This window comes from Microtus oregoni, unplaced genomic scaffold (genome assembly GCF_018167655.1).
Source record: "Microtus oregoni isolate MIOR12 unplaced genomic scaffold, Mior012 000001F_ref0000356, whole genome shotgun sequence".
In the NCBI taxonomy this organism is placed as follows: domain Eukaryota; kingdom Metazoa; phylum Chordata; class Mammalia; order Rodentia; family Cricetidae; genus Microtus; species Microtus oregoni.
In genome coordinates, this window is record NW_024543060.1 from 73,961,943 (window position 1) to 73,987,640 (window position 25,698).

Consider the following 25,698-nt stretch of genomic DNA (forward strand, 5'->3'; position numbering starts at 1 on the left):
CTCCATAGGAATTACTCTGATATTCCTGAACATATTCTTTTGACAGTGAAAATCAGTTGCCTTTCACATTAGACATCTGAAGGATCAGAGAACAGGAGCCGAGAAAACAGCTCAGCCACGTCATTGCCACACTTGATCGGCTTTTATTCTGTTCATTATTTCATTTCATGGGTGAAAGGAGCCTCCCTTTCATACTAGGCAAAATAGTGTCAGTTTTTAATGCGAAATTCTATTGAACACTGCTGCAATTCTCAAATGGCCGTGCACCTAACTGCTGCTTTGAGAAAAAAATTTAGTGTGAATTATCTGCATTCCCCGTCCTAATGGGGTAGTTTAATTATGGTTTCTTCAAACCATAATTGTTTGCCCAAACTTCCTCTCGGAATAAATGACTGGTTTAGAATTTTGAAGGATTACATTTATGTCCATTCTAAGGGGAAAAATTAATTGAAACTGAGGGGTTAGGTCTTATGTCTTTATGAGCATGTCCTCCTACACTTTTACTTTCTACACATCCTCTGTTCTTTCCTTTGGGTGGATAATCTAAAATCCGTGGTTCTGAAATAATAACTTAAAACATATTCAGTTTCAGAATTAAATTTCATCATCATCTTTGACAATTTTCTCATCTAAATATGAAGTGGAACTTTTTCTCCCAAATCGGGGGGAGAGAATATTTTGGGTTTGACCATTTGTTTGTTTGTTTGAGACAGGTCTCACTGTGTGGGCTTGGCTTTCCCATAACTCTCTATGTATACCAGGCTGGTCTCAAACTCATACCAATCTGTGTGCTTCTCCCACTCAAGTGCTGGGATTAAAGGTGTTTACCACCATGCCAAACAGTAATATATAATCTATCCAAAGTATATTTGAAATTTTTTTTCTTCTAGGGCTTTTGTAATGGAACAGTTACCCATTTTGTAGACAAGTATAAACTTTTCCTCTACATATTTGACCATTGAATCTGTTGAATAAGTTGGCAAAAGACAGTTATTATAACCAGACAAATAACAGGACAAAAACCATACAAATTTAATTGATCATAATTTTACAAGACAGTGGAGTTCTTGAAAGACCCAAAGACACTGAATGAAAAATCTGTTGCTGTGCTTGGGTTTGGTAAAACCTGGGTAGCTATGTAAAACCTGGTTGAACAGAAGGGACTAATCCAATAGTGATAGATTTAGGGTCAAAAGTTATGAGCAAGCAAGGGCTCTCTGAAGCTCTCCTTCCACCCACAGAGCTGGCCCCTTTTAGAATGTGGAATTTATGACCTAAAAAAATCTAACAAAGCAACTCAGAGTGCTCTTTTGTGCCTGTCCTTTACATAGACAAATCAGAGCAATTTTACGGCAATGCTTTTAAGTAGACTGGTTTTAGGGAAGAGGTTGTCTGTTTTCTATGACCTGAATTGGAATAGGGAAGTTGGAATTTCTGCAGCTTGCCTTTGGGGAGAATGAGGGATGACAGGATCAGAGGAAAACTTAGCTTCCAAGGCTTGACCAGAGGATCTTTTTCCTGAGATCTAACAGTCTAAAAAATGTCAAGTGTAGCTGTTTGGTGGGTGTGGACTTATGCTTCCCAGCCCTGCGATGATGATTTCAGCTTTGTTTCATGACTTATTGACTGATTTTGAGACAATGAATCTTTAGGGCTCAGTGACCATGTAGTTTTATTTACTACCAGTATTATCTTTTGGGAACTGTGTGGAAATATATAACCCATCATTTAAAGCACGCATATAAAAATGTCTTCTTTATCTCATGATAAATGTATCCTGAGAACCATCTGACTGCATGGAATCGTCTTCCCATGGAGAGTAATACGCTTTGTTAATTTGCAAACTGTTTAATTTAGAAGTTGTGATACTGGGCATGAATCACATTGTGTCTCCACTTATATGTGGATCTAAGTACAAATATTTAGAATGCAGTTAGGGATTATGCTGGTTTAGAAATGGATGTAACAATTTATTTAAAAAGAGAATATGAATGTGAAAGACATCAAGGAGGGTAATATGATAAGGAAGGGTTTGGAGAAAGGAAAGGGAAGATGGAAATGATACAATTTATTATAATCTCAAGAAATAAAATTAACAGAAAATCCATATTACACATTGCTTGGAAAGCTTTAATTTTTAAAGGCTTTATTTAGTTCCTTAGTTGTTATGTAGATCCAACTACTTTCACCAATTCAGGATATCCCAATAAAGCCGTAGATTGAGTTCCTTTTACTACATTTTCTACATGTATTGTAGAAGCCGTGATGATGACAACCTTTTGCCAATGGTTTCAAGATGATTCACCCAATCCATGATAGATAAAGACATAGAAAATTGGTTTTCCAGCTTCTCCAAGTGCAGCGGCAGCAGCTCCGGCACCACAACCATGTTACTAGTTAAAAACTGGATTTCGATCCTAACAGAACTGAATTTAGATCCTGGCTCCAACACTTACTATAAGGAAGTTGTGAATTTCGCTTGCTCATATGTAAATCAAGATATTTAACACCTACATCACCTCATCCCTGTGGCGACGGGTGTGATAAACACATGCGGTCTACTGAGTGTGTGTTAGTAAGTAGCAGTAATAATTTTTTTAGCTCTGTTGCTTTTTCCAAACTAGCCATGTTAACGCTTACAGGATATCCTGAAGAGGCTAACTTCTACCATATAGTTTCTGTGGTGCTCAACAGAAGCAAACCAAAGAACCCTTCCTCTATGGCTACGGGATTGTTGTGGTTGACCTAGCACTGTAAGCCCTATACCTGGGTACCCTGGCCACCACAGGGGATGTTGCTGAACTGCACACAAGCACAAATGATAAAGCTACTGCCATCCAACTGGAGATACCTCATGCAGTGTTCTAACGTCTCATTTATAAATAGTCTCCAGCACAGTACTGGTTTTGAATTTGTAGCAAACCAGGTCTACATACATCGTTTTCTTCACAGCAACCTAAATTTTGGTAGAGAATTGCAACCCCACCCTCCCTAGTGAAACACCCAGGAAGTCATAAAAGCGAAGTCAACATATCTTCATTTCTTATGATCTCACCATCTTCTGTCCTATCATGAAAGGTATATTGTTTATATAGTAAATTAGAACACTATGTAAAGATAGCTACAGACTTTCAACTTTCTTTATAAAAACTATTCATAACACTAGAGCTGGCACTCAGTGGCAGAACATTTGCCTGCCTTGTATGAGACTCTCTGTTTTAGCTCCAGCTACAAAAATTAATAAGCCAGAAATAAAGCTCTGAGCTTGGACCTCTTCTTAAAAGTCCTATTCCCCTTTTGTGTTCCTTTTCTTCTGCACATCTATTACCCCAATACCCTCTAACCCACAGATACAAGTGCTACATCCAAATATGTATTTGCTACAGTGGTCTAGATTTGAACATAAACTCCTAAGACATACTCCACTCTGTTCTAAAATGGCTAAGAAAACAGCCTCCTCCTCTGTCACCAGTAGGTCAGATCTCAATGTCCAGAAGTCCTGTCATATCATTGTGTGCTTTGAAAAATTAGTTGGACTCTTGTCATTAAAAATCCATGTTCCTTTCACCACCAAGTAATAACCACCATGACCCATCTTTCCAAAATGCCTGTGATAATTGGACAATGATTAACAAGACAAGATAGAGACTTTTAAAATCACCAGTTAGGCTTGATAATGGAAAGACATTTGTGGTGGCTGCCAACATTCCTATCCATGTCTGAACTCAGAGTATGCCCTTTTTTTTCTCCACCTATATGGAATATTGACTCATTAAGTACCTCATTTAAAGGAAACATGGACATGTATGGTATGTGGCCAGCTCTAGTTAGAAAGACAAACGCATCACAGCTGGAATAGAGACATGGAGCAATTACGTGTTATGTGAATGCATTGCTAAATGGTGTGATAGAAGGTGGTACGAGATGACTGATCAGAACAAAAAGACACAAGGAAATCAGTATTCGGACAGAAGATATCATGGATATGATGCTCAAACTCAGCTGAGTTTGAGACTGGTCCAGGGAATTTATATACAGCTGAGCTTCTCTTCTCCAAGATGGGCATTCCCAGTTCTGTAGGGTACACTCGCAGTTGTCTAAGCTTCTGCAACTTGATGCCTTGTTTTGAGCACATTCTCTCTCTCCAGGACTCTAGATGAGGATGCGAGCAAGGTATGACGTCATTCTAGTTATAAATAAAAATCAGCAAGTACAGAGTTCTTTGTCTGCATATCTTTGTCAGTTGTCCATGCAAATGTCACTTCATACAAAAACCATAAGCCGCCCCTACATAAAAATCTTTTATTCAAAAGGATTTATTTTTCATTACTTGAATGAATGCATTACTCCATTATTCATCTTTTCTGTTTTCCCCCGATTCTTTTCATGTAGAACTCATATCAGAATATTATCTCCTACAAAAATGTTCCCAACTGACTATTTTACTAAATAGAACTCTATACAGCAGTGTTTAGAGCTGGAAGGCACCTTGGAGAATGACCTTTTCCCTCTTTCATTTCACAGATGATGAAATTGGGGTCAGAACAGATTAAGTGATTTGCCTAGGGTCAAACACGGGATAGAGAAGGAATCAAAATTGTATAAGATGGAAACTGGATTTTACTTTTGTCAATACACAATATTGCTCGCCCAGCAAACATTTATTTGTGTGACAGGAACTATTCTTAGGAGCTGTGAAGCCAACCGAGGCACCCCTAGGCACTCTGCAGCTCGTGCTGTTTATGACTCTGCAATGATTTTCTCTCCTAGGTGTGTGCAGTGGGATGTCCCGCCCGATCTTTTGTTATAGTTTCATTTCTTTATGCCTTGATAGTGCCCTTATCTTTCCTCAGCCCCAATTAACTTCTCCCAAGTTTCTCGTTTAATTAATTCCCATCCTTCTCTTCAAGGTACAGACTGGCTCACCCAATTTAATACCATTCTGCCTCGTTATCATCCGCCCCCCATTCTAAAACAATTATTTTGAGTGTAATGAAAATGTTAAACACGGTGAACCCAGCGTGTGATTATTATAACTCCAACTGCCAAGAAATGTTTTAATATTTGTTGACTTGGAAAATAAAGTGTCATAACAACAAAAATAAGTAGCTCCTTTATTGTTACCCTTCCTTTTTCTTCCTTGTTGTTGAACATTTGCTTCTATAACAACTAGCACAGGCTCATAGACACAATCCACATAAATGGTTATCAAAAGAGTTAGATGAGGAGAAGGAGGAGAAGGAGGAGAAGGAGGAGGAGGAGGAGGAGGAGGAGGAGGAGGAGGAGGAGGAGGAGGAGGAAAATAGATAAGTTCCCTTATTCTAAAATCTTCTTTTTCAAACAAAATCAATACTGGTATATTTTTGCCTTTTTCTGTACCTACAAGAAGTACCATAGTATGTGCCATGGTAGCATTTATGTAGGAAGCATTTCTTAGTCCACTGCTTCACTTGATAAATTATTTCGTTTTCATTGTCTAATACCATCTAATAAGCATTAGCTTTTATAATTAAATACAAGGCAATCTTATACTTAATGAACAGCCTAAAATTAGTCACAGTTCTCTGTAATAATATAGAACTAGTAAAAATGGTATTCTGCTTCCAAGTGATGTATTTTGAAGATAGTTTTATTGTCTATTATTTATCTTTGTTTTCCTGTGACTTTAAACACTTAACAAAAAGCTACATGAACATTACACGTTCCCATATGCCCCTGTGTGGATTCACCAATGGCTTACTCTACTATCATACATCATCTTTCTCTTGCTCTTTTCTCCCTATACATACATGTGTATATGTCTATATCTATAAATATGTATGCAAAACAGTCTATTTAACAGTAATCAGAAATTGTTCACAATGTGTGATTCTTATAAAAAAATCCATTTATTAAATTAAGCAACATACAGCATGCTTAGGTATTTTAGAAGTCTACAAGTATCTTAGTTTTGCACTGAAGACTTGGGATGTCCTAACTTCTTTCTTTATTGCATATTTCAGTTTATTTTCTTTAACCAGGATATATTCTTACATTGCAAAGAGTAGTTATCAAAGATGGGCATTTTCCCACTGACACACTACCATTGCCTAATTTACAGCCCACAACTAAATTGCGTTATCTCTGTGAATGGTGTTGACAGTGAGTGTTGCTCACCCCCACCTTTAATCGTGCACCAAATCTGATCAGGCAATGCGTTCAGATGTGCGATGTTTTGTTTGCGTATCTAAAAGCTTACATCTATTCAGTCTGAAATGACCTGAATAATGGTATGTTTTCAAGTAATATCTGCTTGCTGCCTGTCGTTCTCAGAATCTCTGACCAAATCCCTTAGGCTTAGAAAGATCTGTGCTAAGAGCATTGCGACTCAGCCTTACAACTCCATCCTAGCCATGAGTTTCAGCAGCTCTGTCCTATGTGGTCCAGGAGAGAAAGCTGTGAGTGCATCTTACAGTGTTGACACATAAAGCTTCCGGACCACTCTTCTCTTGTGAGTCACTTGACTTAGGTACCTCCTTGCAAGATTTCAGAGTGTACTCCCAATTTCAGCCCTAAGTGAATACTTAACAGGATGCAACCTTAGAGAAATTTTAAGATTAATAACTCCAGAATGCTTGAGATGTCTAAAACTAAAGTTTGTACATAATTGTTGGTTTTAGTCATTATATAGAATAAGTATATTTTAGAAGCTTTATAGCTGCTGCTTCTGTATCTCCAGTATTAAAATTACTAATGTTTCTCTGACCACAAAAAAATGGCAAAAATGTAAAGCATATTCATGGTGTCTAAAACATGTAAGGTTTGGCTTAATTCTGTAAATGGCATTATCATAAGGGCTACAAGTTAAATGGCTCACTTTCTGTCTGCTTCTACCAAGAACAATCTGAGTCTCATAGTTTTTCTTCCCCTTTGTCAAACCTACTTCTAGTACTAGATGAAAATAAGACCTCATCACCCATATTGACTTTTAGTATATCTAATATTTTATGAAAAACCTACCAAAACCGATATTATTATTTAAGTTCCATGCCAAATCATAAAAGAACCAAGCCTCAATACAAGAAATTAGCTGAGTGAACCTGAGGATTGGGGTGGCTTTACTTCCACCAGCACGCAGATAAGTGATGAGCTGGCTTCAGCAATGATGTAGCCTGCCTTTTGTTTTTTGTTCCTTCTAGATTAAAGAGAAGGCATTTATACAACCAAGAGACAGGAATTGGCTACCATAAAAAAGAGTGTATATAACCATATTCCGAGTATAGATTAAGTATAAAATAGTTATTTGTGCCCTACAGTACAGCAGGCTTACCCATTTATCCTTGTGACAGATTATGTACATAAAGCCAAAACAAAATCAAAGCCCTGTAGACAGAATAAGTCACAAAAGCTGTTTAATCCTTTCACGACATCCCTTAGGGAAGCCTGACCCTTGGTGAGTAATAAGATTAGGTACATATACCATCAAATCATCTCTTATTTGTTTTTTGGTGAAATGATTTTTTTTCGTAACACATTTTCTAATTTCTTACAAAGTGTTGCATGTCACCGTCTCTTCATGTGTACACACAGAATCTTGCTGTAGGTTTTGCGTCCATAAAATATGGCAGTATACTCAGAGAATGTACTGAGATTTTACATGAAGTTGACTATGGCTAGAGATCATATGTTTAAGAGAGAGTCGGGTAAATGTAAGTGCATCCTCACATCAAGGTTGCTTGTGAATTTTACTAGAAAACAGTCGAGTTTCAGGCAGCAATCAAGAGGAAGCAGACCCTGGAGACTAAACTGCTGAACAGATGCAGTGAACGTGGCTCAGGAAGCAGAGTTGTCACTTCGGATCTGTTCCACTCAGCACCTCTGTGGGCCAGGAGCGAGAAAGGCTGTCATTGTAATATTTTCATAGTTCTGGCGAACAGACCGGAATGCCTATCGGAACCCCATTTTTAAATTTTTTCTGTGGTCTCTTGGCTTCGAACTTAACATTCTGAGAACTAAAAATAACGAGAACTTGTTGTAACCGGTACTTTTCTTCAATACTGTTAAATTTTCATTTGTGAATTTCTAGCTTGTCAAACCAGATCAGAAAATTTTGATAACATTATTTACTGCATTAAAGCAAGTCTGCTATTGACTCTTGAAAAGAATTTTATATTATTATTCTCCGAGACTATATTGAATGCTGTCCATTCATTAGTATACTTACTTTTCTCCTAATGCTGGATAGGTTTGTATGTCTGTATACATGCATGTTTATAGATGTATTCAGTGTGCTAGAATAGGATTAGATTGTATCTAGACCACAATTAATCTCTGAAAATAGTAAGATAGTCATGATATATTGAAGATTTTCTAACTCCAAGAAAATGTGTAAGATTGATTTGAAACACTCATATAAATTTTTGGTATAGAAATAAGCATGAATGCTCTGGAAACTGTATGAGACTTATGAAAATACTACACCGATTCAATATTATCTCTGATTTCTTGTTTTCATTGTAATCGAAAGCACTATGAAGAGCATAATCTTGTAATTTACCTTTTATAAAATGAGTATATAAATTATCCACACAGTTCTCATCCAAGTTCTCAAACCAATTTTAAAATTCTATTATTTTCTGCACTATATTGTGTATACTAAATAATCATGAGAATGGCATACTTTGTATTTAGATGGACATATTGCAAGAATATAAGGTAGAAATATCAGTAAAACTGATGTCTTATTTAAGACAGTCTCAAATTATTGTCATATGTCCTGTTTTTCTTTTAGATTGAAGAAAGGAGATTCTGAAAGAAGCAAATACCCCGAAATATTCCAGAACACCACAGCAGAACAGTAAGTTCTTTAATGACAACTATACCAGAACTTCTGCAAAATTAGATCATCTTTTACACAAATATTTACCTTCCTAATTTTTAAGATTCGAAACCAGAATAGCAAGTAAGTAACGCATTCTGAAACTCAATTTTTATTCACTAGAGTCCACTGGAAATGATTTTTTCCTATAATCCTCTTAGATAAATGGGAAGGTAATCTATGCGCTGAAATATTTAAGTTGACTCCGTATATTTTTAAGTAACATTGGACCATTCCCACGGGGACAAAAAGCACGAGTGATTAGTTTTCTTTTATGTGATAGAAAATTTACTCCTCTGGACAAACTTGAAAGGTTAATAGGCATGGCTTATTTACAGTCATTAAACATAATTGTGTCAAATAATAGAAGTCTTAAAGTCTGCATTTTATTCTCATTATTTCATTTCTTTCTAATCTTCTCAAGGCTTAACTGTGAAATGTATTTCCATCTTTAGCTATGACTTTATACCAGCAATACTTTTTCTAAATACATTTTCATTAAGCAGAATTATGTATATCTTGATGCTATCACTTTGATTGATTTGTTGACAACATAAAGGTTCCTGGGATGCGAAGAACTATAAAATTTGAGTGTGTGAATATTAAAACCAGTACAATAGAGAAGTAGCATCAGTATCAATATTAGTGACCCACATCATAGGACTTTAATAGTATGGTTGATTTAAAAAGAGCTGAAAATGGCATTCCTCCAAAAATATCTACAAGAATGTTATCATTTCTCACCTTCTAACTGTAATATCATTATGAAGAGTTATCAGTGAACTTTCTTCTGATCTTTTTTTATATGTACTTGATCTATGGCCTGAGTAGAATGATAAAGCTCTTGGTATTTTCATTTGTGAGTTGAAGTAGGATTTAGTGAAGTGTCTGTTAGAAGGTTCACATTCTAATAATGAGACCTATTTATTTATTTGGGATAATCCTGAAGAAAATAGTTTCCAAGGAAAGAATTTGTGCCTTTTCCTGGTGTATTACTTGTGGTTTAGGGCAGCCATTCATCTCAGCTTTTGAGTGTCTTCTATTTGACAAGTGTACACTAAATCACTGGGAGATAGACACAAAAACAATGAAAACTCTGAGTCTAATCTAAAGTTGTATGCTTTTTCGAGACAGGCCTTCTCTGTGTGGTCCTAGCCTGGAACTCTCTCTGTAGACCAGGCTGGCCTCGAACTCAAAGAGATTCACCTGCCTTTGGCTCCTGAGTACAGAGATTAAAGGCGTGGGCCACCACTGCCCAGCTTAAACTTGTATGCTTTTTTAAAAAATGTAATTTATTCCATTTATATATTAATATATTTATGGATAAAGTACTCTGATAAAGTGAAATGATTAGAAGATTGATAATTGAAAAGAAGTTGATAATTAAAATATTACAGGAAAAAAGCTTGGAGTACAGGCATTTATATTTCGCAGAAGTCTTGTGATTAAAATAAGGACTCGGGGATAAAGGGCTGCTGAAATTGTTTTTAAATTATAATTTGCTTCTCAACCTCTAAGTGCTTAGTAACACTGTGAAGAATACCATGGTCCGCACTCACTGATTACATTAGATAATCATAATAGCAGAAAGGAGACGTCGAAAAATCATTCAGACACTCAGGCATGCTCCTTGGGAGCTAGTTGTATTATCCTAGATTTGCTAAATCTCACTAAATACCTGTGGGAGTTGATGTTCTCACTCAAAGAACGACTACTATTAATGGCTTCTCTTTCCTGGGATGACAGAGTGTGAAGTTTCCATTCAGGTAAGAAACACTCTCCTAGAAAGAAGACTATAACCAAAATGTTTTCTTTCTGTGGATTACCAGAGAATAAATATTATTTAGAAACGACACTCACAGGTTTCACTGAGTGAAGTCTTTCATTATCAGAAGTAATAAATCACTGTTAGCCAATGAAAGTCTGAGTGGGGTGTGAGGGTGGTAATGTGGCATTTGGACTAGCATAGTGCCAAGGGCTCACAGAAACACACAGGTCTCTAGCCTAATATCCTCATTTTACCGACTGTCCCCTCTAATGTATGGAGAGTAAGGCAGGCTAGCTCCTTTACCTGAGCTCTCTTACCTAACAACAGAACTGAGAATTCTAGTCTAATAGGTCAACTAACATTGACTATAAGTGCATATAGAGAGAGATGGTGGGTGAATGGAAGAAATACAAAGAAGAGAATGGGGGAGGAAAAAGGAGAGGAGGAGAAAGAAGGGAAGGGAGAAGGGAAACAAGGAAAGCCATTTATTGGGCTTTTATTTGTTTAGAGATACTCTGATAGACATGGGATTTGTTTCATTTAGTTATCAAAAGGACACTTTATGTCCCATGCTTTCACAGATGATGAAAATGAGGACTAAATACTATATGAAGTCAACCTCATTTGTAAGCAATAGATAGAGTCACTGTTAAAAATCAATCTCGGTTTTTCCCTTCTCAAGTTACCACGTTTAACACAAACTACTTGTGAAGGCAAGGCATTTTTTTATCCTCCTACATAAATGATGGTGGGACAGGACTAATAAAAAAGAAAAAGAAAGAAACAGGAATGTTATGGACTTATAGTGAGTAATGATCTTCTCAAGATACACATCTTATAAGCAGTCATCAAATTACTTAATGTTTCATTCAGTATTTTATTTTCAATAACCAAAAATAAATTTTTTTCCTTTGTTTAAAATAGGTTTCCTATAGTCATTGATTTGGGGGGAGCTAAAGTGTATTTCCTAAAGCAAGGGGGTTTTTTTTGGAACACCAAAGAATTTTCTTCAATAGATTTATTGCAGCATACTAGGTTTGGGAAATTCTGTCGGTTCAAACCCCAGCTCCAACACTTATCAGCTCTGGTATGTAGGGCAGTGTATTATACAGCAGCATGATTTCAGCCCTCCACTTAATGCCTGTGATAAGTAGTGACTGTGAGTAGATGGGCCATCCTTGATGAGGGTCTGTTTGGTGGAGTTAGCACACTCTGCATCATAATTTCTTAGACTAACTACTTGAAATTCAGGGGAAATTCATGCAAGTATCATTTGTGTTTTAAAACGTATTGTGTAAAGTTCAGAGCTGCAGAGGTTAAACAAAATGTCTCAGCTTTCTGAACAATCAGCAACCAGTTTTAATCCTCTGTGTTTCTGATTGGGTGGTATTGTTTTCCTTCTTGATTATAAATCTTTATGCTCTTCAAGTCCTATTCCTACCACCTGCTGATGCTGTGTCTCCAAAAGGAGGGTACAAATTCTACCTTCGTCTCCTCGACAAAAATGAAAATAGCTTTTGTTTTATAGGTTTTTATCTGAGAATGACAAGACATGTTTACTAACTACTCATTATAGATGTTCATATGACACCATCAGTAAATAGTAATTTTATGATTGCTATTAATGTCTCCTTTGGAATATCAAAGGGATCATTCCTATAGAACTGTAGAATGTTTACACATCTGCATGGGCTAAATAAGGAGGAAGCAATGAAGGGAGAAAGAGCCTCTTTGAAACCCTCTTCGTCCTTAAAGCAAAAGAAGGTATTAGACATGGAAGGAGTGTATCTCCTTTTCCTTGCACAAACTCAGTCTTTGATTGTTCTCTAGACCCAGGAGTGAGCTGATCAAGAGGCACCATGATGCAAAGGATGCTGGGAAGGCTTTCTCCCTCATTACCAAATTATTGCATGGAGACTCCTACATAGCATATCACACCTGTTACAACTGTCTGAAGTGTGGGGCAATTTGATGGCACTGCCAGGCACATTTCGTGTGTGGTATCTGAAGCTAAAACTACAGAATTATCCTTCTACCAAAAGTAAATCTCAGATACTAAAATTATTTTTATAGTGTGCCTCTTTGATAAAAAATATTTACACATTTTATTAACATTTTGGTACTCCAGTTAATTATCTTCATTGAAATCTTTAATCGCCAAAGTAAGTGGGAGTGTAGTTTTAATCTTTTTCATGAAAATCTCTTTTTTTAATAACTTTATGGGCTCTCAGTACTAACCCCTCTCCCCATTCAGTGTCAGATCTTCTGCCTTTGATATACCCCAACTTTAAAAGTTACAGCTTCCACTTCAACAGAAAGTAAATTCACAGAATTTTTTTATTATTTTTTCTTAAATTTTATCTTTGTGTTTTCCTTATGCCAAAATACATACAAAACACAGCATAGGATCCCCTGTACATCTGAACATCTTCTGCACCTTGCTCTTATGATTCTTTGTTCTGTCATTATTCTGTTTTTTATTTTCACATGAGTCCTACAAAAATTACTTTTGTGGATTTATACAAAATGTTTCAGGCCAAGGGAAAGCTCTTTGAAACAAATGTTCAAAATACATTGGCTTGTAACTCATATGAGACGCAAAGTCATAGTCTATGAATTTTCAGTAGCTTGAGATGTATTGCAGAGAATAGTTCTTGGCAGTCTATTTGGAAGCTGTGATTCTCTTATGCATTGTATGCTCATAGGTAACACTGACACTATTCTCTTTATCATTTCTTAAGTAATTATTGTTTATGAGATGTGTAATATTTCAACTATAGTGAAATTTTTCCCTTTGAAATTGTAAATATTGTATAATTTTAGAAATTATACCTTTGAGCATGAATATGTCTCTAAATTTATCATTCCATTGTATTATAGTGACCAGGAACTTTTTGCTCTGAATCTTGCCTATTGACATAACTCTATAAAAATGAGTTTGCACAATTACATAATGCTGAATAATTCCAGTCTCTAGCTACCTAAAAATTGAGGAATTATCAATGTGGTTCATCAAAGGCAAAGCCATAGACAAATTTATCATTAAACAAAAAGGCTAAGAACCAAGAGAGATGAGCAGGGCAGTCTTGTGAGAGTGTTACATAACAAGTCCATTTTAAGATATTAGCTCTCATTTCATAAGATGGGTATTTACCCAGAATGGCCCCACAGCGAAGCTGTGAAAATCCACAGTTCACACCCAGACACAATATTTATAGCTTGGGGCATGGGGACTGTGAGCGTGAGGGAGAAGCAAACAATAACGTCTTTCTCCGTTTCTTCTAACCTAATCCAAAATTTGAAAAGCATCTCAGGTTGATTACTCACAATGGCCTCTTTCTTTCTAACCTTTGCTGTATTTTTTTCCAGATATAAATCTACTTCAAACCAAATATTCTTCCTTAGTCATTCTGTTCTTAAAGTGGCTCGTATGCCACGTATCATTACATTGGCCCTACATTTATCCTGATCGAAATGCCCTTTGCAGAGGCTGTGGAGAAAGTACAAAGAAGTAACAAAGTGTAAGTCTTCATTTCCCATCATCCCATGCATTTCTTCCTTCCTCCCTTTTCCCACAACTGTCAACCCGAACAGACAACTGTGGGCAGAGATTTTAGGTAGTGTTAGGACAGGACAGAAGCTGCTCCTTCTAGGCAGCATGCCTCCACTGTCCGAGTGGTGTTGTTTCATTGTCTTCTAATCCTCTGCTTTGGGGCCCTGAAGATCTTTATTTTAATATGAATACATTGTCTCATGGGAGAAGCTTTTCAGGAAGGTGCAATGGACTAGAGATTACCTATGCTTTTCATATGTAAGGTAAGATTTCAATACATAGTACATGACAAAGGCCATACATCTGCATCTTAAGTTCCCCACATATAAAATTATATAGTAGCAGAATAAAAATATAATTGTCCCTCTATATAAAGGAGGACTTCTTATTTTTTTAGACCCCATTTGCAACTGAAAACTCAGGTAAATAATCTTTAATTTTTAATGTGCAGCTTTTAGCATGACTTTGGGCACAAATATAACTAATATGGCTTTGATATTCTAAGCCAACAAGAAATAATTGAGAAATGTGGGTGCCCTTCCTTCTGTACCTGTGTCAACAATTATGGCCATGACATCATAGGTGGCCCAGTCTGTTACACAAAGTTATGCCCAGCTGTGATCTGGGAGCCCAGCCAGTGCAAAAGTCTTCTGAGAACTTATTGCAACACTAGAGGATGCTATTAACTGAGCCCTTACTCCCTCCTGTGCCCTTCATGTGCCATTGCCTGTCTGTGAGGAGTCCTGTCACATCCTCTTTTTCTAAAGGAGGACAGTGAGATACTGAAGTACAAACTGACTTGCTAAGACAGTACGCATATACATTTAGAAACAGATGCTGATCTCATTCTGCAAAATAGCTAGACTCAATCCGAGGTCCTGGGCATTCTGCAGCTCCTTCCATGGGCATAGAATGGAATGATAATTTGATGAATGATAATTCATTATCTCTGCAGTATGTACGCTTCTAGGTGTGGTGAGATCATCTTTGATCTCAGATCTCGGAACAACAGGGATCTCACTCTCCAGTGATCTAGTGGCATTGGCTCAACCCAGATCTGTCATAGCTGTGCACTCATTAAATGTCTTCACGCCTGATTTCTTCCTCACTGGAGCTACGTTGAATGCATGCCCTAAACAGTCCATTACAAACCCTTTTGTTTTCCAAAGCTGTAACTCTGGCATTGCACAAGTCCATGATTTATTTGAGACAGTGTTTTAACTGTACTAAGATATATAAAAGGAAAGCTTTGCAATTTTAACCATGTTTGGGTGTGCAGTTCAGTGGCATTAGCCACACTCACATTGTTGTGGATGCATCTCTGTGGTTTGAAAGACAGACACACCAAGTCTTCAGTTCCCCACAGCTTAACTTCAGACCCACTAAACAACAACCCTCCATCCCCTGCCCCATCATTCCCAGGGAACTTCCGGGTTCTGGAACACAGAACATTCTGCTTCTGTGACTTTGACTGCTCTCAGTACCTCATAATATTAGAATCACTTGCCATGCAATGAGTAGCTTATCTCATTTAGCAGAGTATCAAGTTTTAACCCTGTACGAGTATATATCAGGACGTGCCTTGCCCCCCCTTTCTGTACAGACTTTCCCAGGCCTGTACACGCCCCCTATAATAAACTCCTAAGCAGGTTAAAAAAAAAGGAGTATATATCAGAGGGTCTTTTTCCAATACATGTAATTTCACCTTGTTAATCTATTCAAAGTATAATTTAATAATGTCACCATATAAAGTAGAATCGTACTGCCAATTCCATAAAGAATATGATTAAAATACAGAAGTATAATACATTCATAATTCGTAGAATATTTCTCTCATTATAGCATAGCTTCTGAAATTAATGACAGAAAAATAACTCAGGATAAGCAATCAGCAAAAGTAAGAGATTAGCTTGATAATTAGGACCTACGAATCACAAGTAACACATTTTAATGTTCAGATTGGAATTAGCCAATCTTCCTTGATTATCTGCTTTATATACTGATAGTTCCTTAGAAGATTTTTTTAAAGCTAAACAGACTTTTGTTTTGACATTTTTCTAACAATAAATAGAATAGTAAGTGAAGTGTTGATCTAAGGAAGAAATGTAAATGCCTCACATTCAAGTTTGCTGTTGTTGGTTTTAGTTTTACTAAGATTTATTACCTGTCTATTTTATAATGTTATTCAAGATTACTTGGAAATCTTAAATCAATACAAGGAAAATGACCTATTCATTCCTCCCCTTCGCATTTTTAACAAGTATTCTTTATGTGCTTCATAATATTTTCTTAGCTAGAATTTATTGGATATAAAATACTCACATCCATATATATATATATATATATATATCTTTTGATATAAATGTTACCTTTATTCTGTAAGGCAAATGTAGCAAATTTATAAATAACGAAGCTGGGGATTTGAAAGGTTAAGTGACTTTCACAGTTAACAACTGTCAGAATCGGAAAAGGAGAACAAGGCTCTTACTCCATTAGTCCACATGCCCCCTTCCATTAGAAAAGAATGGAAGGCCACTTTAAATTGATTATAACACAGTTGTACAGAGAGAGTATGTGTTTTTGGAAGGTGGAGCGAGCTTACTTAGTGCCTGAAAAGCTTTACAAAGAAAAGAGTGTTTTGCATTTCATCCTGACCCTGTGTGACATATTTCCACACTGGGTCTCCAGTTTAGCAGATATAAAAGCTTTAATTAAACACCTAGTATTGTTTGCTTGTACTATTTAAAAATATATAATGAACATGCTTATGTCTTTATACTATGTCAGAAGTTATTAAGTGACCATAAATTCACAAAATACAGTGGTTTCAATGATAGGAACTTGCTAGATAATTGCACTTCCCTGAAAAAAATATCCTGCCTGCAGTGAACACAGGATCTTTCATTCCAATTTTAATTACTGATATTGATCTTTTATTCCAATTTTAATTACTGATATTAACTTCAAGGTAAGGCATTAAATATTATGAAGTAAATGCATATGTATATATGTACATATACATGTAAGAAAATGACTACAAAAGGTTAAAGAAACAAGAAATTTCAGAGATATTCAAGGAGACCTAAGAAGCAAAATTTGCAGGAGTCCATTGATAGATTAACAAACCTTGGATGGTATGAAACTACAGACTCTGGAAAAGCTGGGAAAAAAATCTCTGAGGTGGGCCATGGAAGGTCCCAGGTTGGAGAATGAAGCTGCAGAGTAGAAAACAGCAAAAAGTAAAAATGACAGGACTGGGTCCCTGAAAAGGAAATGTGGGTAGATGGAGTTTGGGTCCAGAGGAGCACAGGCAGAAGACAGCTATATAACCGTATCACCACTGAGGCTGAGCCAACCTGCCGTGCCCAAGGACAGTCAGAAGAGAGTTATATACCCTTTCCTCGATCTGTTGTATCTGATACACTCTTGAGCTAGGTTCTTTGAGGTGATTGTGATAGAATTGTGTGCTCCCTCAGGGCATGCTGCTAAGTTCATGGGGGGAGGGGGGAGGCACCTGCTCCCAGGGAAAAACCATTCAAGTCAGTCATTCTGTGCCCCGTGGGTGGAGCTGAACAGATGGTGCTGTCCGCATGCCCCCTTAGGTGCAGAGTCATCCTCTCGTCTCAAAATAGGTTAAGAAGCTGCTTATAAGATAGAGACATTCGGGCAACATAGAATCTGAAATAATAAACAAGCTGTTAGATGCAGCACGGAGTCCCTTAGAACATGGCCCCGCCTAACCTCAGTTTATGGTTGGTTAGAGCTAAGGCTGTATCGAGACCATCAGGGTTTAGCACATGAAGTTTGCATCCACACGGCGAGAAACAACCGTGTTAGTGCATTTTGGTTCTCGCTCATTTTTCTGCATAATACTCTATTCTGTAGAAGTCTGGATAATGGAATAGTAGGAAGAGGAAAGATGAATCTTGGAAAAGTCATTTTCTGATAGTTTCTGTTCTTATACCCATGCCTTATGACCTTGTATCTTGTCTAGAACCTTCAAGCTTCTTGAGCGATCCTCAACACAAAAGCCCATGATGAGGTTTCATTATTACTCCTTGATGTGCTGAGTGAGACCCTAGAGCCCGCTCCCCTGCTGCTTGAAGTTGCTGTAGTGGAGAAATTTCACAGTTCTGTCACGCTTTCAGCTAAAACAGTTTTGTGTTTTGCTTGGGAAAGACAAGTCTAATAGCGTCCTATTGATTCCGAAGGCTTCCTGACGGCGGCTGCCTGCCAGGTTTGCCTTCATTGACTTTCCAATGTTCTGTTACAAATAACTTGCATGTACAGCCTGGTACAGTTGAGCGCAGAAAGTTCTCCCACTGTGCAGGAAGTTGAAGCAGCGCTGTGTCTTGGGAAGAGGATTGCTGATTATCATTCTGAAAATCTCCTGCTTGTCCTTCACCTCCGCCATGAAAGACTTGTGTTTTTCTCTCTGTGCTTTTTCTTCTCCTTCTTGTTTTAGTTTCATGGACCTCAAAATGTACCACGTACTCTGGAAGGTTAAATTTCACTCTTCAAAATTCCCCATGATTACAGAAATTTGAAGTACAAAGTCAGACATGTTTTTTTTTTCTTTTTCTTTATAAACACCTGGAATACAAGACAGCTTGAATTGAAGCATTGTCTGGGTTCATAAAATTCAGAAATCTTTTTTACAGGATTTTTCTAAAATGATGGAGGGTTAGATTATAATACCTCTTCTAATTGTAAAAAAAAATAAGTATGTTTATATTGAATGACTAGCATTTTCCACGATCTGTTCTTACCAATTTTCACATGTTATATATAATTTTGACAGCCCAGTCTGGTAGATGTCATTCCCTTATCTTACAGATGAGGAAACTAAGACACTGAGAAGCTAAGTGGATTTCTCTTGATTATAGTAATTATCGCTTTTAGCTTTCTAATCATGATTGACTTTTTAATTACCTCATCAATAGAAATAGTGTTCAGATTGTGGTCGATTTCACAAGACTATAGTTTGTATTTTACCATGCTTTGTGTGATCGCACCCAAAGCTCTAAATTCATAAGTGGATTATAAATTAAGTTAGCACCATCTGTGATAATAGCTTCTTTTCTTCTAGCAATCATCTATGTTTATATTTCATCAGTCAACTGCAGAACTTACATGTTTATGCCCTTGAAAAGTGAGTGGGATTATGTTTCTTCAGTCAATAGCTGCCTGAAGCAAAACAGTAATTGTATTTGAGACTAACTTGTGTTGGCCCTAAAAGCTATATAGAAAAAATGCTTAGGTACCCACTCTTTTCTGCTGTCTCCTATCAGGATTCCATCTGCACCCTTTAAGATAGTATAGCCAGTGCAGTCTGTCTTCATGTTGTCATTTAATCCAAAGCTTTCATCAATTCACATGCAATAATAAATGTATGGAAGACTTGGCGACGGGAGGAGATAGAAAGAGAAATGAAGATTTTATTGTATAAGTATACAACTGTCTCATCACCAGAAATTTGCAAAACCAATGACACCATATTCTCTGAAATAATTTAGACTTTTAAATTTTTAATTAAGTTAAAAACTAAAAACAAAATTTGTAAGGTAAAAGTAAGGAGGATGTTAAAATACATGAAGCAATTCATGGTCTGTCTTCTGTACCCTACACAGGAAAACTCTCCACTGTTGTCTAACGTCTCATGGTATTTGTACTTGGAATATTTCAGAACTTTAACTTCTTCTCTGGCCTTTCTTTTTCCTGTTGGACGGTGTGTGTTTTTACTCTTCTTTCTTCCTTATGAGATGTCCTGCATGTGGGTGGCATGAACTGTCTTCTCGCCTGCAGCCTCCAGTGAACATGGAGCCAGTTGAAAATAAAGTTTGGAAATGATTCTTGTCAGTCATGAAGCAGCACTGGCGTTATAACTCAGTGTTATACTCACCCAGAAGATTATCTGTAGGAAGGAGCAGAGTACAAGACAACGAAATAGATAGAGGATGGAGGAATGAAGGGGGGGAGAGAAAGACTCAGTGGACGGGGCAAGAGGAAGGGGTATGGGTCAGAGTTGCAAATTTAAAAATGTCAAGAGTGAGCCTGGTGTAAAGCATTTCTTCCAAGTCTTATTATTGTTGTTGTTTTCATCTAAGAATTTTGACAGAATAAATATTTCAGTACAGAGGAAGAAAATAGCTTTAGTATTATACATATGGTTATGTCTCAAAAGTCTTCTCTGCATTTGGAAGTTCATTGTTCTTATCTGTACAGTGTTTACCTATCCTTTCATATATGAGGTGAAGCCTTTGCTTTTACTTCACTAGGAAAGTTTGGAAAGGGTATGATTTCTTTACAGTTAACAGATGAAGCAAGCAGATATAAAAATATACTTATTACTAAATCCAAACCTACCATGAACACATGTGTCTGGAAGTGTCTATACAGTCTCTATGAGATTAGTTACACTAGCAAATATGTAGTCCTATTGCTAATAATCCAAACACATTGCAAATACGATTTCCTAGCTCCCCGCTCTCTCTCTCTCTCTCTCTCTCTCTCTCTCTCTCTCTCTCTCTCTCTCTCACACACACACACACACACACACACACACACACACCATTTAATATGCATTCCCAAACCAGAAACACTGGAATTTAATTCCTATCTTTCAATTTTTCCTTGCCCATACCTCTTCTTACAAAAATCCCAGATAAAAACAAATCATAATGGAACATCAAGTGATTCATCTAAAAACTCAGGGCCAAACACATATCCATAGACCAGCTTCCTTGTTTGACTTGATCAAAATTCTAGCCAAAACTTTGGTGGACAGAGAAAATATTAAATGAAGCCAATTCTGCCTTTTTCTTCCTATGTCTTTGACACCTGAAGTTATATGCCCAAGTAACACTAGTCATCAATATAATCAATGAAATAACAAGATAAGCAGGAAAATAAAAACAATCATAAAATATTAAAGATGATTTTGGATATTTATTATAGTTGCTTAAAATTCATCATTATCATTTCCCAACAATTACTCATAATTTTAAGGATATGTGTTCCCAACTATCTATTGACATTCTTAGCACAGTATCATGGTTATAAATGGTCAACTTGACAGAATCTGGAGCACCTAGAAGACAAGCCTCCAGCTATACCTGTAAGGGATTATTAAACCGCTTGGTTAAATATGGTTAACATGCCTGAAAGACTTTCTTGGTTATGTCCATGGATATGGTAAGACCCATATTAGCTATTGGGTAGGATCATTCTCTGGACTGGAGTCCTGGACTATATACATCAAAGAAAAGGAGCATAGAGTTAGAGTTTGCATTCTTGTCTCTTTATTTCCTGATGGTGGATGAGAAACACTTTAATCTCCTGCCACCATAAGTCCTCCATGTGGTGATGGATTAGAACCTAAAACTGTGAACCATACTAGATCCTCTGTCCCTTAAGTTGCTTTGAGCAGGCAATTTTATCAACAGGGCGAAACAAAACAAAACACCATAAGATAATGAAAATGATGTACTGAGAAAGAAATATTTATTAGTCTTCATTAATTTGGGGGCATTGAAGACATTATGTAAGTTCACTCTAATTTTCTTTTTCATTATCCTGGGTTAGTTGGTAATGAGCAGAAAATTAAAAAAAAAATTAAAAGTGAAAGGAGAAAGAGGAACCAAAAGCTAGTGCCCTAGATAAAAGTGGTAAAACTTCCTAATGAGCCAAGCACATTTTAACAAGATAGGAATAGTTACTTCATCTTAATGAATTGGATCACGGGAAGATCTCCCGTAGACATACCCCACACACAAAGCCAAGCCCACGTGGTTAACCTCCATCTCAGGTATCCCACCAACCAACATTCACAGAATCCACCCTGGGTTCTATGCCCACAAACACACTCATAGCAAAGTTATGTTCCCAATTAAATTGGGTAAAGATCTGTTGAATCGGAAACATGGGGGTCACACAAGATGCAGGACGAATTCCGTGCACATTTTGGTATTCGCCACGCTCATTTAGCAGTGTTGTCTCCTGACTTTTGCTTCACCGATTACGTGTCCAGATAGCAAGCCAGGAAGGAGGCTGAAAACATTCCCAGCTACCTGGGTAATTCAACGTTAGTTGCAAACTACCAGACTAGATAGGACCCTTGGTTGTTTAATAAAGCCAAACACACTTGTCTAACCCAGCTGTACACAACAGCACCATGAAGTCAACTTCCACTTGGGTTTTGTGCCAAGTGGAATAGAGCTTCCTGTGGACTACACAGCTGTATTTCCTCCTTTTTGGTTTTGGAGAGTCAAATTAGTAAGTCAAACTTTTAAAAGCTGTCTACAATAGTTAATTTGGTCATAATTCCTCAGAAGCACTTTTATAGTGTACTGTAATCTAGTGTCTGGTTTAAATGCGTGAACAAGGTATCGATTTCATTATTAAAGAATTAATTATAATTGGGCCTAATCCTTTGGTGACAGAAGTTGAATCAGGACTCTGGGGATCATCTGTTCGCATATATGAAGTGGATAAATTCTTCCAGATCTCAAGAGTGCTAAGTTGTGCTCTGGAATGATTTTCTGTTTGTCATATTTTTCTTTGCAAACACTACATTGGACTGGGGAAGGAGCTCAGCAATTAAAGTGTTTGCCATTCAAGCAAAAAAAAGACCCAGGTTCTGATGATGCAAGACAGAAATAAATGCCCAGTTATCAAAGTGGTCCACGTATAAGTCCAATGTCAAAAGGCAAAGTTGGGGGATACTGAGAACAAACTAACCAGAATCAAACTCAGGCCTCCAGACATGCATGTCCACACACTTGCAATCACACAGGTATACCCACCACACGTACACATGTAAAGGAGAAAAAAAAAACACTGTATATGGCACCCACCAATGATAACTTCATAAAAAAAAAGCCATCTGGGATGTGCTTTGTCGCATGTGGCCATTTCGCTGTGAAAAACCCTTCATATCCCACAGAGTCATAAACTTCCATCCTGAATTACTATATAGAATATTCCTTATAGACTAAAGTACTTTTAATTTCTCAATCTCTATGTTATATTTTTCACAAACACAAATGTTTTTTTGAGATTCTACTTACCTCAGCCTCAACACTTCTGCAAAAAAAGGAAACAAACAAACAAAAACCACCTAGTCATGGACTTTTAAGTTGGGGTTAGATTGCTGGTTTTTATGAAAATTTTTATTGAAAAAAAAATCAGAGGCCAACGAGAACATCTGAAAGAAGAGCAACTATTTAATCAAATGATTGTTAAGGAAGATAATTCTTTCTATTCTATGTGTTTAATATTATTGTTATCTAATTTTAACCAGACCACTGAATTATCTTTTATGTATTGTTTATCCATTCCTGGTTTACATGCATTTTAATGAGTTCCTTGATGCCTGGAATGATATTATCTTTCTCTCTTTCATATGCCAGTACAGTAACTATTTATTTGACAGGGTTTTTTAGGCTGGCATTTCTAACGTCACATTTACAAGAAAACAAGGAAGAATTCTGAGCACAAATTATTTTGTCAGCAATGCAAGGTTCTAAAGAGTTCTTTTTCTATGAGGAAAGCTACATAAAAAGATAATATGTAAGAAATAGGGAAATATCAATCAATAATACATCATACCCCAGTATTTATATAGAATAACAGTTTCCTAACAATTGAAAGTGGAAAAAAAAACGTTTTCTCTTAGTGATATTACATCATCTTCTAGAAGCTAATTTTCATTTTAATTAAGGTTCAATAATAGAAATCCTCTCTGCAAATTAGCCCATAACTTCTCATTTAGAGCAACAGTCTACATGCGGGTGGGGATGATGTGTGTGTATATGTGTGTGTGCGTGACTATTAAAGATGCTTATGTTTTATGAAAACCCCAAAGGGTTTTCATTCCTGAGCTATAGAGAAGGAATGTCAACAGGAAAAACATGATTTCTTTATCGTCCTTCTCATCTCTTCCCAGTGTTCTTTCATGATTTAGGAAATCAAATTTGAAACCTTGACTCATAAATATTAACACCACTTAAGATCTGTGCTTATATTTGCCAAAGAGAAAAAAATAAAAGCGGATCATTACAGACCCCCTTCCTGCTAAGAAAACTATAAATCCGAAACAGCATATTTCGGTAAATAAAAAACTGTTTATAATTATAGTTTTATGGGTAAGTTGTTGCAGTGAATTAATGTGTTTGCAGAAGAAAGAACGGGTGTAGCAGATGTTCCCCTATAAATGGCAATGAGTGATGTGAAGGAGGCAAACAGGTGAAGTTTCTGGAAGGGTTGTGCAGCATTAAAAAAGAGAAAGAGGCAATGAATATTGTTAATGTGGCAATTTTTCTACATTTTAGGCCATACAAAATATATTACACATACAACTGATGTTCTAAGTCATTATGGACCATATTAGAATATTATTTGCTGAACTGATTCAGATATGCTCATTTTATCATTGATTTGTTATGTATTTTAACCCAAATTCCTATGTTATAACAAGTGATAATTATGTGTTTTCTTTTTGTAGTTTATATTTATGGATACTATTTTAGATTATTAATATTCAAGATTAATAAAATATTAAGAGGCTGCAGTTTATAGAATCATGTCTACTAAATAACATTGACATTATTCTTGATACCGACACAGAATTATACATACATGTCTGGCAGGCAATGCGTGTAAGTATAAGTATAGATATTGTCAGGTAATTAAATTATTTCCTGGTGTTCAGTGTTCTTTTCAAGGATTGATGTAATTCTTGATATTTTGTTGGGAGTTTAGAACCTAGGTGAAAGAATTATTTTTATTTCATCTCCTTTAAAAACTGCATGTTCTGCTTTAGGAGATGCAAAAATAGAAAAACTGGATAGAATTGAATTATCTCATTACCCAATTGATTCCATAAATAGCAAATAAATAGAATGAGAAGTTCAAATATAACCTCAAACGTGACGTTTTGCAGGGTTGTATTTTCAAATGTCTCCCATTTTCATCATCTTAAATGTTTCACAAGCTATTAAAGGTGTCATAGATAAATAATGCCTGCATTATAACCAAAACTTGCCTATTAAAGGCAGTTTAGAAGCTACTTCATAAAACTGTGATGGTTCTGCCCAGGTCCACCTTGAGTGACAAGCTTGCTGGCCAGGGCAGAACTGGAAACAGAGTTATTCTTAAATGCAAGAGTTCATTAATTAAACCTTGAGAAATTTTTTGCAGACAAAATTCTTTAAGATATTAAAAACATATAGTAATACCCCTGAGAGGTAAATAGCTGTTATTGAAATATATGGTGAGAAATTGATGGCTAACTAATGTGTTTCAGGATGAAGAAAGTCAGCCTAGAGTTTCTGAGCTCAGTTTTCCTGGTCTATTATAAACAATTATTAGCACTGCTTGAGCCTTCTTTATTAGTGTTTTCTTTCAAGAATGTGAAGTCATCTGTGATTGTAAGTTTTGTTGTAGGTTTATTTTTATGCTGCTAAGTGCATTTCGAGTTTAATGACGGTTTTCTTTTTTTTTTTTTTTAGTTTTATATTC

General features: G+C 36.5%; 1 protein-coding gene across 2 annotated transcripts in view; it reads left to right on the top strand.

Moving 5' to 3' along the window:
* Syt1 (synaptotagmin 1) overlaps positions 1 to 25,698 on the top strand; it is a 497,758-nt gene that overhangs the window by 158,679 nt on the left and 313,381 nt on the right. For both annotated transcript variants that reach the window (XM_041665163.1, XM_041665172.1), the window contains exon 3: positions 8,771 to 8,836. The gene's annotated coding sequence lies outside the window, so the exon portion shown is untranslated. The remainder of the gene's footprint in view (positions 1 to 8,770; positions 8,837 to 25,698) is intronic.